Genomic DNA, 12,781 nt, shown 5'->3' on the forward strand with positions numbered 1-12,781 from the left:
GTCGTTTTCCCGAATATTAATATTTCTTTGCAAATTTCAGTGAGCTTATTTCTGCTATTTTCCATGATATGTACTCTGAAACTGTTATGATACCTATTGTCATTTTAAAATCATAGAAAATGAAGAATTAATAAAGTATATAATCATAATAATGTTTAACTACAGTGGGCGGCAGGTGGGAAGAAGTGCGATTGCAAGGGATATACGATGTCCTATACAGTCTTTGCATTATCCCTGACATGATATAGGCTTTACCAAGTGCACTGCTCACCAGGGACCGAGCTGTAAAGTCTCTGAATACTGGTTGTTCGGTCCCAGGTTTGAATCCTGCTGAACGGGCTGGCTGCATGGGCGTTTTCGTGGTTTCCCCCATATATAACGTGAAGGAGCACCATCTTGCATTCATACAATGCCATTAACGACATTTCGTCGCTGCAGTTCTGGAATTACGTATTTCTGCAACATTGCTGTATATCGAGCACTTATGAGAGAGCACGTTATCATGCATGTGGAAATGATCACTTCGAAGGAGTTGTAGAGACATTAGGTATTTTTTGGAGAAAATGCCTTCGCGGGGAATCGAAACACGGACCTCTAGAATACCGGCCCAGCATGCCGAACCACTACACCACGAAGGCATGCTATGAAAGCGGGAGAAATACCTTATATACTCCCCCTTTTAAAGGGCGAGTGGGGTTCCACTCCACTACGTGCTGTTTTATTATTTCTCAGACCTGTGCTGTCTTGCGGTCTTCCCTTCTCACCATGAAAACCTCGCTTTCAAGCACCAGGAAAACTTTACTGTCAGACGGCCCACAGGGCAGTTAATTCAAAGAGCCGGAACACATCGTACAAATAGTATGATATTCGCGGAGGCATATCAGCGGCACTTGGACTGGGGTTTTTAGGGAACCCATTCACCAAATACTGGGTGAGGAATATCATCATCCAACACCTTTTTAGTTCGGGCGCCACTGTAGAGACAAATCGTATTTTATAGAAACAGGCAAGATGCAAAATTAGTAACGCCTTCTCCGGGAATCGAACCATGGACCTCTGGAATACTGGCCCAGCGTGCAGAACCACTACACCACGAAGGCACGCTAGGAAGGCGGGAGAAATACTTTATAAAGTACGGACCAAGAAAGAATGTGCTCGCCATGCCGCACCACACAGTCAATTTAGCCTCATGCTGTTATGTAATTACTTGTTTATTAATTTCAAGCTTTAGGTTATTTGCTTCTTAATTCAGTTTAGTCAGTAATTGAAGTTATTAATTTGCTTTTGTTTTGGTTAAAGTTTAGTTGTAAGTTTTGTAAGCTGTAAACTTTTAGTAAAATTTAATTTAAGTTTGGTTGTTTTAAAAGTTTTTTCTTTTTTCTTAAGGTGAAATTGTTTAACTTTGATTTTGCTTAGAAACTTAAAGTTTTACTTGGTTTTGTAAGGTTAATTTTTTATCCTTAATGTTATCTAACTTAATTTTTTTTTAAAGTTTGTTTGCTACACATTTTTGGTGTGTTAATTTTTTTTTTTAATTTATAGTTTGGTTAACGTCTACCCCTCTTTCTACTAAAGTTTTTTGAATCAATATTTTCTGACGCTAGTGGTAAGGCGTTGAAGAAATATAATTTTTATTAGAAATGATTTACTCAAAAGTGTATCCTAAATTTCAGCTACACACCTTATTAGTAATATTAATTTAGGTTTAAATCAGCTTGCGTGTTTGCTGGAATTTATTTTTTGTAAATAAAGTTAATTAGGTTAGTAGTATAAAAATGAGAGTTCTGCGACAAGAGGGTCAGAGGGTCGGGGGTGCGGCCAATGATGTCACACAGAGGGCGGGGCCAAGGGCAACGTCATCGATGACATCACAGCGGAGGGCGTGGCCAATGACGTCGCGAGTAGAATTGAGTTGTTTTTAGATTGTTGGTTGAGTTGCAGACCTCCTGCTCCTCAGTTAAATTTAGTTTTTCAAAATTGGTAACGGGAAATATTTTCTGCATCTTAATTTAGGTGATATGCTGATGCTGCCCCCTGTTAATGAAAAAGTGAATTATATGTTTTAGAAACATATTTTTAAGTCTAATGTTAAAATTATTCAATGCGTGACTCTGAAAACAATATGAGAGAAACACATATAAAAAGGACTTCCCTTTAATAATGGTTCATCATGTTATGAAAATGAAATTACAAGATAATTTTTTTATTACTCAATTTTATTTTAATGCTTTTAAGTTTTCCATGAACATTTAATTTATTTCTTATGTTTTCTGTTCTTAATAACATATTTGTTTACTGTCATATTTTTAATACTTAACGTTTCTAATTTGTAATATTTTATTTAATTTCCACATATTATTTTTTTCATACCTTTTATAATTTTTAACATACCCTGGATTTTAACTTATATGTTAGATTTCACAAACGTAATTGTTCCCGTACATGCTGTTTATTTGTTGCATTACTTAGTGTTAGATGCAATTTCGCACTTTTTTTACGTTATAGTGTTCAATATATTCTGAATTTTAACTTCATTTACGTAACTACTGTTTATAACATCGTTTAATTTTAAACATAATATTTAACATCCCTTTTTTTTTTTTTTGTCTATTTTTTTAAACTTTCTAGTTTTCTATACACACTAGTTTTAAATTTTGTTTAAAAAGAAACGTTAATTTTTCGTGATCTTAGTTCTTTTACTTAATTTTTTACAGAATTTCTAATTTCTTTCACATGTTTAACCTTCCTTACACTAATCAATACTTTTTTTAAAAAAAAATTAAGTCTATAACTGTTAATAGCTTTTCTTTCGTTAATAATTTCCTTCGCAGTTTATATTTCCTAATTCTAGTTTAACTTCTTTATTATACTGTTTTTATTTCTGTCTCATCATTCGTAATTCCAACATTTTAATACATTTTAGACATTAACACACTTTTTAACAATATGGATTAAAACAAGTGAGTTAAAATGAAAATGCCCCTGATCCTCTGGTCACAGAACTATCATTTTTATACTACTTAGGTTAGTCAATTTTTATAACTGAGGTTAAATTTGGATAACTCAAAATAGATCTCTTGTGCTTGATTTTGTGTTAAAGAGACTTTAATTTCGGGTATTTCTTGAGTATTATCTCAATTTAAAAATAGAAATTATGAATTTAACTAATTGTAATTTATATGCTTTTGTACAGAAAATTTGTGCCTTTCTGGTGGAATTATAGGTTTTCGCCAAGCTTGTGGCGTAATTAAGCGTAATTAAATATTAAACGTTTCGCAATGCAATTTTATCAGCTTCCGAAGCTCACCAAATTTATTCAACTCATCTCGAGCTAGTTTGGGCAATGATTTAAATGCTGAGAATGATGGCAACTCTTGATGATGTCAACAAAGTGCATGTGAAATTTCCCACCAGCTAACTCTCATCGATAAAACAGAAAGAGAAACGAAATTCGACTATATAAAAGAAAATTTCTTGTTTGCATGTAGCTTAAATTGTCTCTGTTTCAGTTTAAGAAAAAATACCGCAAAAGTCTGTCTCTACGTAAGTTTTTCTCTTAGAAACCTCTTGACGAAGGCATTCCTCACCTTTAGTAGGACCTTTCGTGCGCTTTGCCATCAGAGGCGTGCCTTAACATTTTTTTACCTGCAGCAAAGAGGTAAAGGGTTCTCTTTTTAGAATATGCAATCAAATTAATTATGTCTGTACACTTTTATATTTAGCAAACATAACTATTTTTAATTAATAATTATAAAACCATGACTCTTATATTATTAAATATAGCTTTATGTTCAGGAAAATAATGCACTCATTGATTTATAGTTTTTAAATGAATATGTTAAAAATGTCTTCTTTGATGAGTAACACTGAAATAATACAAATAGTAATACTATTAATATAAAAAGTGCAGCTTTCATTTAAAAATATTTTGGGGGGATGGGAGGGTAATTCAGTAATTTTGCTTTTAAAAAAGCAACATAGTAAATAATTTTTTAGAATCTACTGAATTACTCAAGTCATGAATAGCCAGGCATGAAAGTTATTTTGGCCAAGGGAGAAGATATTTTTTATAAATTTTATTGTTTTAGGCTTGCTAAAACTTATTTCACTTCAGCGACCGTAAACTGGTAGCGCAGTATTCTGAAGCACTAGCGCCGTCTATGGATACCTCAGCGAAATGCAGAGAAAAACACCAAAACGGGTTACGCTGAATGTGTCGAAGTTTCTTTCTCTTTTTTTAAAGAAAATCTTAATAACAGATATGGTAGTAGTGTATGTAAAGTATAGTTATCGTGCTGTGTTACCGGGAACAAAAACATTAATATATATATATATATATAAGATTATTTTATGAATGACGCCAAACGAAAAGAACCCACAATCCACGCGTTTGAACTAAACTACGTTTGTGAATTATCTTTAAATCTAATAATAAACTTCAGAATTATTGAAATCTCACAAAATGATTAGGTTACTATAATATGGCAAAGAGCGCGACGGTTCTCTGCTTAAGAGAGAGAAAGGATGACTTGATAGAAGACTAATTAAGAGTTTGTTCGGTTCATTTGAATACCTCAAAACACTCGAGAGTTATCAGCCTAAGGGGAACAGTGCCTTCATGGAGGTTTTCTAAAGGAAAGTGGCTCGCATCATAACAACGAAAACTCTCATGCAGCCAGCTCGGTCACCGGGATTAAAGCCCTGATCAAACATCAGCGTTAAGCGACTTTACCGCTAGGCCAGCCATAGGCCTAAGGCCTTTTTAAGGGGAAATGGCTCGTATTCACCGTTTTAAGGGGAAAATGGCTCAGGGAGAAAACCATGGAAAACGAACCAGCAGCTTGCTCTTTAATCTGGGATCGAACTGCCAGCATTTAGCGCCTACTATTCGGTCACTAGTGAGGCCTTTAAAGCAAGCTAGCACTGAGACGATTTTTGAATATTTAAATGCTAATCTACAAACTGCTTGTTCTAAAATACTTAAATCAAATTACATTAAATTTTCGCCAGTTAGAAACCGAAAATCATAAGGTTAATTTTCTTACTTTTTTCTTCACTTTAGTTGTGACATTAAAATATTTACCATTTCTTTCAAATCTATTAAAAAAGGAAAATTAATTAAATTTTTTATGGGCAGTCTGATATTCTAACCTTCATTATGCTTTCTTTTTTTAAAACTTTTGCTGATGTAATTATCTTAAAACCTTAATTATTCTTTTTCCAAGAATTCTTCCACTCGTTTTCTGCAAAGAAAGAGATAATCATTCTGTTACATAAGCAAATTATATGAGGGCTACCTGCCCAGTGGAGGCATACCTTCGTGCAAAACTCTCCCAGTATAGCTGCCTCGTACTTGCGTTACACATTGAACAAACCCACGAGAAACACACATGCTACTAGCCCATTGGTTCCAGATTCAAACTCGGATTAATTCATCTATTCCAAGGGTTCTCAACAAAGGAGGAATTCCTTCCCGAGAGCGAATCTCACAGTTTTAGGGAGATACGGACAGCTTTTTATTTAGCTAGTAAGTATTTAGTTTCAGTTTATGAATATAAAATATTACTTGTATTCAGGTTTAGGTATTTACCAGCATTTTCTACACTTTTTTCTCTTTAGTTTGTAGAACACGTTAAAAATTTATCTAAAACTAGATAAATGTACATATATTTCGAGTTTTGGAAAGTAGGGAGGAATGAACTTTCAGCATTGGTGAAAGGGTGAATGGGAAAAAAAAAAAAAAAAAAAAAATCCCCTGCTCTATTCATTACATAGCTTTACTTATAGTTACTGGTTTTGATTTTATGATTTTATTTAGCTTTTCTCTTTCTTTGCAATATTGAATTCCCCACTGATAACACACGTAAAATTTAAAATTTGTTCGCTTAAAGAGAGTACTAGTTTCAGTTCATTTCAATCATTTATCATTTGGTGCCCTATATAAAGTTTTTGTATGTGTAAAAGCCATAATAAGGAGTTAAATGTTATCCAAAGAACGCCATTATGAATTTTCTGTCTTACTCTTTAAATTCTAAATAAATCAATAATAATTAATAAAGTTTTGTATTTTGTGTGGTTAGTTTATAAAGGAAAAGTACGCGAGTGTTCTTTGTCTAAGAAAAGAATGGGTTCGTTTCTAAGGAAAATAGGTTCAGATTTACTCCCACGGGAAATAATACGCCATTGCCTATGCAGACTAGCTATTTTCCGAGATTTGAAGTCTGTTCTATGTACCAAGGTTCAGAGATCTTGACTTTTAGTCTAATAATTGTCAGTTAAGTATTCGATAAGACTTTATTTTCCTGAGTATTATTGAACATTACCGACTTTTTGAGAATAACTTATTTTCTATTTCGATAAAAATGTTAATAAACAAAAATTTTTATTTTACTTTTTATTGTAGTAATTTTTTTTTCAAAGCAAAATTTATTTGTAACTGGTTTTACCGGTAGTCTAACTATCAGTCGCATTGAAAATTAGTGGTTTTGCAGTCTGCATTATCGATTGTCTTATAATTCAATGGATCTGCCTTAAATTTTCCATTCCAAAATTAAAAATTTTAAACCTTCATTTTTCATATCTTTGATACTAAACAATTTAAAAACAACTCAGAAAAACTGAAACACTGCAGTAAGAGCTACAACTCAGCTTAATGAGAGACAGGCCCAAAGTTACGCCAGCTGGGCAAGGTTAGGCTTTGTAGTTCACTACCAGAAACTTGTACCTTATATCATTACCTAAATTCCAAAGGTAAGATTTAAGGTTAGAAAACAACAAACATACAGTTGTGAAACTACAAGACTTATACTTTATGGGACCTTAAGGGAAATATCCAGCGATTATTAGGAAGCTTCTTCACGAAGGCATCCCTATTTTTAGACAAGTAGCATTTAAAGGCAAGACCCTTGAGAAACTTGAGAACTAGCTACTTGAGACTTGAGAAACGTGAGAACTAGCTACTCACACTGTGAAACTACATGACTTGAGAAATAATATCTTTAAATTTTTTCTTAATTCACTTAAATCATATATCAAAATCTTTCTTAACCACTTTCTTAGAATCAATGAAAACCAAAAATGTGTTTTAAAGAAACCTGATTTCAGGAAATCGATGAAATAAATCAGTTAATTCATATTCAAATAATTTCGTTATTTATCACTGTATCAAACGTTTACTAAGAGGTGCCATCTTCGCTGAGAAGATAGCTCAGTAAAATAATTAAACGGAAATCGGTCGATCGGCTGAGAAGCATCGCATATCAAAGTAAAGTATAAAACCTAATGCTTTTAAATAATAGTAAAGAGTGCTAACAAAGTATCATTATTTTAAATGCGATATTTTTAAGCTGAGCTTAAGGGTTTAAAATTAAAAATCATAAGTTTTTTAAAATGCATTTCTTACTTTTCGTAACTGTGTAAAATTTTACAAAAAAAGCAGCTTTAATTTGACACAGATTTTGAATAAAACTCCCTCGATATCGGGCTGGGTCTTGGCTCTATTTGTCGTATTTAATTTAAATATATATATATATATATATATATACATATACATTGGTCCTTTTCATATATGCAAGCTCGTTATTATTAATTCATTTAAAGTAATACGTTTCTCCCCTTTAGGTAAAGAGAAAAGATATTACCCTAAAGCTCTGCTTTCGAAAATGGCATAATACTAATGACGTTAGTTTAATTCATTCGATTTTCTTCCGAAAATTTCTTGGGATCAACTTTTACAAATTCGAAACGTACAGCATGATTTGATTAAGCTGAATATCTTGCGAATATTAGAAGTACCCTTTATTCTTGTTTCAATCTCGAACACTACTTTATTAGTAGTTCGAAAAACTGAGCCATGTTACTGTTTTAATTTTGATTTACAAAATGTTGAATAGATGGCAGCACAGTCAGAACTCAACTGAAAGCTCTTTGCACACATATTTATATTCTTACGGATGTGTGATTATAAAAATATATGATAGTAAATCAGCAAACCCTAATCTGAAGTAATAAATCAGAATTTAAAAATCCATCGTGTATAAAAAGAAATTTATGAAATAATAAATCTCGAATAAAAGTGGCTTATTCAAATAGAGCGAAAGCTATTAAAGTACTTCGACTGTGCTGCCATGCAGTGTCACTATCTCTTACTAAAGGTTTCTTTTCAGAGATAACTTTACACAAGGCTACTTTTATTTTGAGCATTTAAGTAATTTATATCTCAAAATGCTTTCTTTTATGAATTTTACTTATCTTTCGAAAAGGTGTAAGTAGTATTATCACAGGTTTACGTAATTTGGTGTTATGAATTTCCGAGAGATTTGGGAAATACTCCATCACACCTATTATTAATGAAAATATTGCTGAAATAGATCTATTATGATACGTCGAATATCATATAAATACATTACATACATAACATATAAATACATTACATACATAACATATAAATACATAACTGTTGAGTGTTTCTAAATTTTCCTGCGTGACCGGTACTTTTAGAAATTAGGTTTCTGGTTCTGAAAGGGCAGGCATTAAAATTCACTGTCTTTCCCATGTGTAATGCAAATATCCAGCGATTATTAGGAAGCTTCTTCACGAAGGCATCCCTATTTTTAGGCAAGTAGCATTTAAAGGCAAGCAAGAGTTTCATTTGTTTTGTTTATCTGAATAGTAAATTAAAGTCCTACTTATATAGCGGCGCCCCGGCATAAAAGTGCCGGCACCTTTATGAAAGTTGTTTTCCTTTAGATTAAACAGTTATATAGCGTCGCCCCGGCATAAAAGTGCTGGCACCTTTATGAAAGTTGGTTTCTTTTAGGTTAAACAGTTATCTTTGTAAGCGTATGGGTACCTTTATGTCAGTGTACTTTTGTGAATGTTTCTGCCTTGGCGAGCAGTGATTGGCTTGCACAAAGGTACTGGCAACTTCGTGACGTGAAACTGTTATACAATGGTTCCGTTAAGGAATAGATGGTCAGATAAATGGTATATACCATAGGGATATAAAATATAACTTTCTCTAGAACGTCGCAGAATATTGATTCGTACTAAGTATTAACACACCCACTATGGTGCAATATGGCTACTTTTTCAAATGAAAAGGTAAAAGTTACTAGTCAAGTGCAAATTGGCGATTTTTGCAATTAAATATATATAAATATCAATATTTATTGCAAGTCGGCAGACATTATTAACATAAAAACACTTAAGCAATTTAAAATAGGAATTTTAATTATTAAGTATGGATTATATGGTACATTAAAAAATAAAACACGTTTTTCGCGAAAGTCCTCCAACATGCTTTTGTGTTCTTCTTTTTCCCATGTGCACAGTGATCTGTTTCCGTTTAAAAAACGTCAGAGAATGGCCCAACTTGATACTGTGTACCCATTTTGCTGCAAAATAATGCATTCATGCAGACATTTTATTGCAGTTTCTTTCATTGTTCACAAACTTATATTTTAAAATTGAGTTCAAGGGAAAAAAAAAAAAATCACGATTTGTTTATAAAAACCGTCGGAATTTAGAATAGAGGGGGAACAATACAAAAATAGCGGCGTTTGTTATGAGCGAACGATTGTTATCAGCAAGATTGCCTGAAGAATGGTTATGGGCATGGTTGCCAGTTTGGACACATTTTGAAAATTTGGCGACTTCTGCTAAGGTGGAGAGAACATGTAAGTGCCTATTAACTTTTCAGATTACTTGTAAGTGTTTCGAACTTCAAGTAATCTGTTCGAATTTATTGAAATGCATATTGAATAAAGGCCTTTTAAAAGAAAATTTTGAGCTTAAATAAGTATTTCCAACTGAGAGTATCCTGATGTTTGACAAAGAACACTGTCCGATATGCCCACACATCTAAATATAGCCCGTGAGGTTACAAATAATTAGATTCAGAACAAAGAGAGCAATTATTTTCCAAACTTCAATATATGGGACATTTACACAAGTAGTAGAACTGCACTGAAATGTAATTACATTCTTTAAAAGCTTGTTTAAATCTTTTACACGTGAATGTTTTTTCTCATTCTACAATATAAGCTCTAAAAAAACAGTTATTAGAGTTTTTACAAACAGCTGTTATTAATGACTTGTTTACTCTTTAAAAGAACACAGAAATTAGAAAGGATTCAGTAATTTTAATTTAGTCCAATAATAAACGAGAAAATACAAATAATTAGATTCAGATCAGAGGAGTTAGTTTTCAAATTTTAGTATGTGGGACAATTACTCATTTGTAATGTTGCATTGTAATACAGTTACGTTCATTACAAGCTTGTTTAAATGTCTTATTTCTAAATGCTTTTCTTTCTTATTCTGAAGCATAAGATTTAATAAACAGTTATCGAAGTTCTCACAAACAACTGCATTAATTATTGCTGAGCTCTTTACAAGAACCCGGAATGAGAAAGAACTTAATTTTTTAATTTATTCCAGTAGTAAACGAGAAAAGTTTCCACCACCCCAACTTTGCAGTCGTACAGATTAAGCCAGAACGGAAAGCATCGAATTGTTTTAAATCCTGATGATATATTTTTAATGAATATTTTAGTGGTATATTAGTAGAAATAAATCCCACTTTTAACTGCCCACTAGGTGGCCGACTAGTTAGAACTGCTGAATGTTCATAGTTCGAACCCAAGCAAACGGGCTGTCTTCATGGGTGCTAACAGCCCATTTCGTGGATTTCCCACGAGTGTGACGTGAATATGAGGGAGCCAGTTTGCCTCAGAAGTCTTTTAGGAAGACCTCCATCTCCTTTACCTTATAAGGTATTTCTCCTGCCTTCCTAGCATGCCTTCGTGGTGTAATGGTCAGCAGGCTTGTCGCGAATTCGAGAGGTCCGTGATTCGAATCCCTGCGAAGGCATTGCTCTTTTTTCATCATTCCTGCTTCGAAATAACCTAATGTGGTTATTATAACCTAATGAATTAAAATAACCTAATGTGGTTATTATAACTCAAATAATTTAGATTAATCTAATCCACTTTTAATTAAAATAGTTCTAAATGTTGCTTGCAAACTTAATTTAAAACGTTTATGTATTTCATTTGAATCCTTAGTATATTTGTTACTGCTGTATAGAGCAACTTTAAACTCAGAAGATATAGTACTGTTACTGTTGTAGTTTTAAATAGAGTTTCTATGAACGTAGAATATCCTGACTTCAAAAATTGTTGTATTTTTGTATTTTGTATTTTGTATGGGCGCAGCCCCGGCCCCCCCCCAGCCGATTTAAATCGACCACATGGCCAAAATGGGACAGGCCCGTCCAACACAAAAACGAGAAGCCACCGAGCCGGCCGTGCTCAAAATTTACACAAGGAAAACCACAATTCAAAATTTACCTGAAAAGACTTAATATTTAAACAACCGAGAAACCAAAGCCCGAGACCCGAGTAACAAAAAAGGGTTAAAAAAGGAAACATAACAAACACAAAATTACGAGAGCAAATGGTTGCAAGCCAAGTTAAAACAAAAATCCATCATTCACACAAAAATGAAACTGAGGAAAATAATAAAATCCACAAAGTTAGTAATAACATGAAACCAAGACAAAACAACACAGAACCATTCATACAAAACATAAAAAGAACTTCTTGTAAAATCTTTATCAGCCTTCGAATGAGCACAAAATTATTGAATAGGTCAGAAGATCTTAACTCTCAATTCCGATCTTTTCTTTATTGCCATTAATAATTTTCATTATTTCAAAAATAGTTGTATAGAACCGTGTTCAATAAAAACATTAAACTTTTTCTCAGAAATAAAATTAGTAACAATATCAATTGGAATAGATTGTGGCCAACCGGTATCTCACGATAGATATTCTGTGCCTTGAATGGTTTGTATGGTCATAGTCTTCAAAATAATACAGTCTCCTTTGCTGTCGAGTGCTTGCCCTATGAATATTGCAAATGTGATGCAGTTTCGGTCAAAAATTCCTTTGCGAAAGCTTCTGCATAAAGGCTTCTCATATTTTGTCAGAATTAAAGTAAACTAAGGGAGAAATCTAAACTCTTTATTGAAAATGGAAGACCCTTTGACACTTTCATATTAAAAGCAACTACGTTGATTTTTGGATTGGAGATTTTCGGAATTGGAGATTTGGATTGGAGATTGAATTTATGAACACTCATAGACAGTGTGTTTAGATATAGTGTTTAGAAAAAAAAAAAAAAAAAAAAAAAAAAAAAAAAAAAAAGACTGCAGCAGATTCCCTTTTCCTAAATAATGAAGTTGGGCATGCATTTGCAATCACGAAAGTGTTCAAATTTATATTAGAAATTTTCTAAGATCTGTTTCAGCACTGCGAGCATAACGAGTCTGAAAATAAAACGTTAAACTTTCTTTTATGATTCTGTTTTGGAAAGTTAAATATACAAAAATGAATATATCTGTGCGTGTAAACTTTGAGAAGGTAATATAAAAAAATTCTAACTTTTCCCCTCAAATTTTCGCCCGAAATTAGAAGTTCCTAATTTTTGTCTAAACCGGAGTAATTACATAATAATACACTTCGGGATTAATGAAATTAAATTATTATTATTTTAGTATGTGAGTTATTAAAGTTATATCCTAGTTATTAAATTAAAGTTAGTAAGTTAGTTATTAAATTTATATCCAGTCCTCTAAAATTTATTAATTACTGGTATTTCTTTGAATTCTTCTGTAAAGCAACTTAAATTTGACTTCTCATTTATTACTGAATAATTACCATTTTACTACCGCTCTTTTACACTATTAATTAACATTTTACTACCGCATTTTTAATGCA

The sequence above is a fragment of the Stegodyphus dumicola genome, chromosome X1 (assembly GCF_044657685.1).
Source record: "Stegodyphus dumicola isolate Sdum_Otavi_A_Nest chromosome X1, ASM4465768v1".
Lineage (NCBI taxonomy): Eukaryota > Metazoa > Arthropoda > Arachnida > Araneae > Eresidae > Stegodyphus > Stegodyphus dumicola.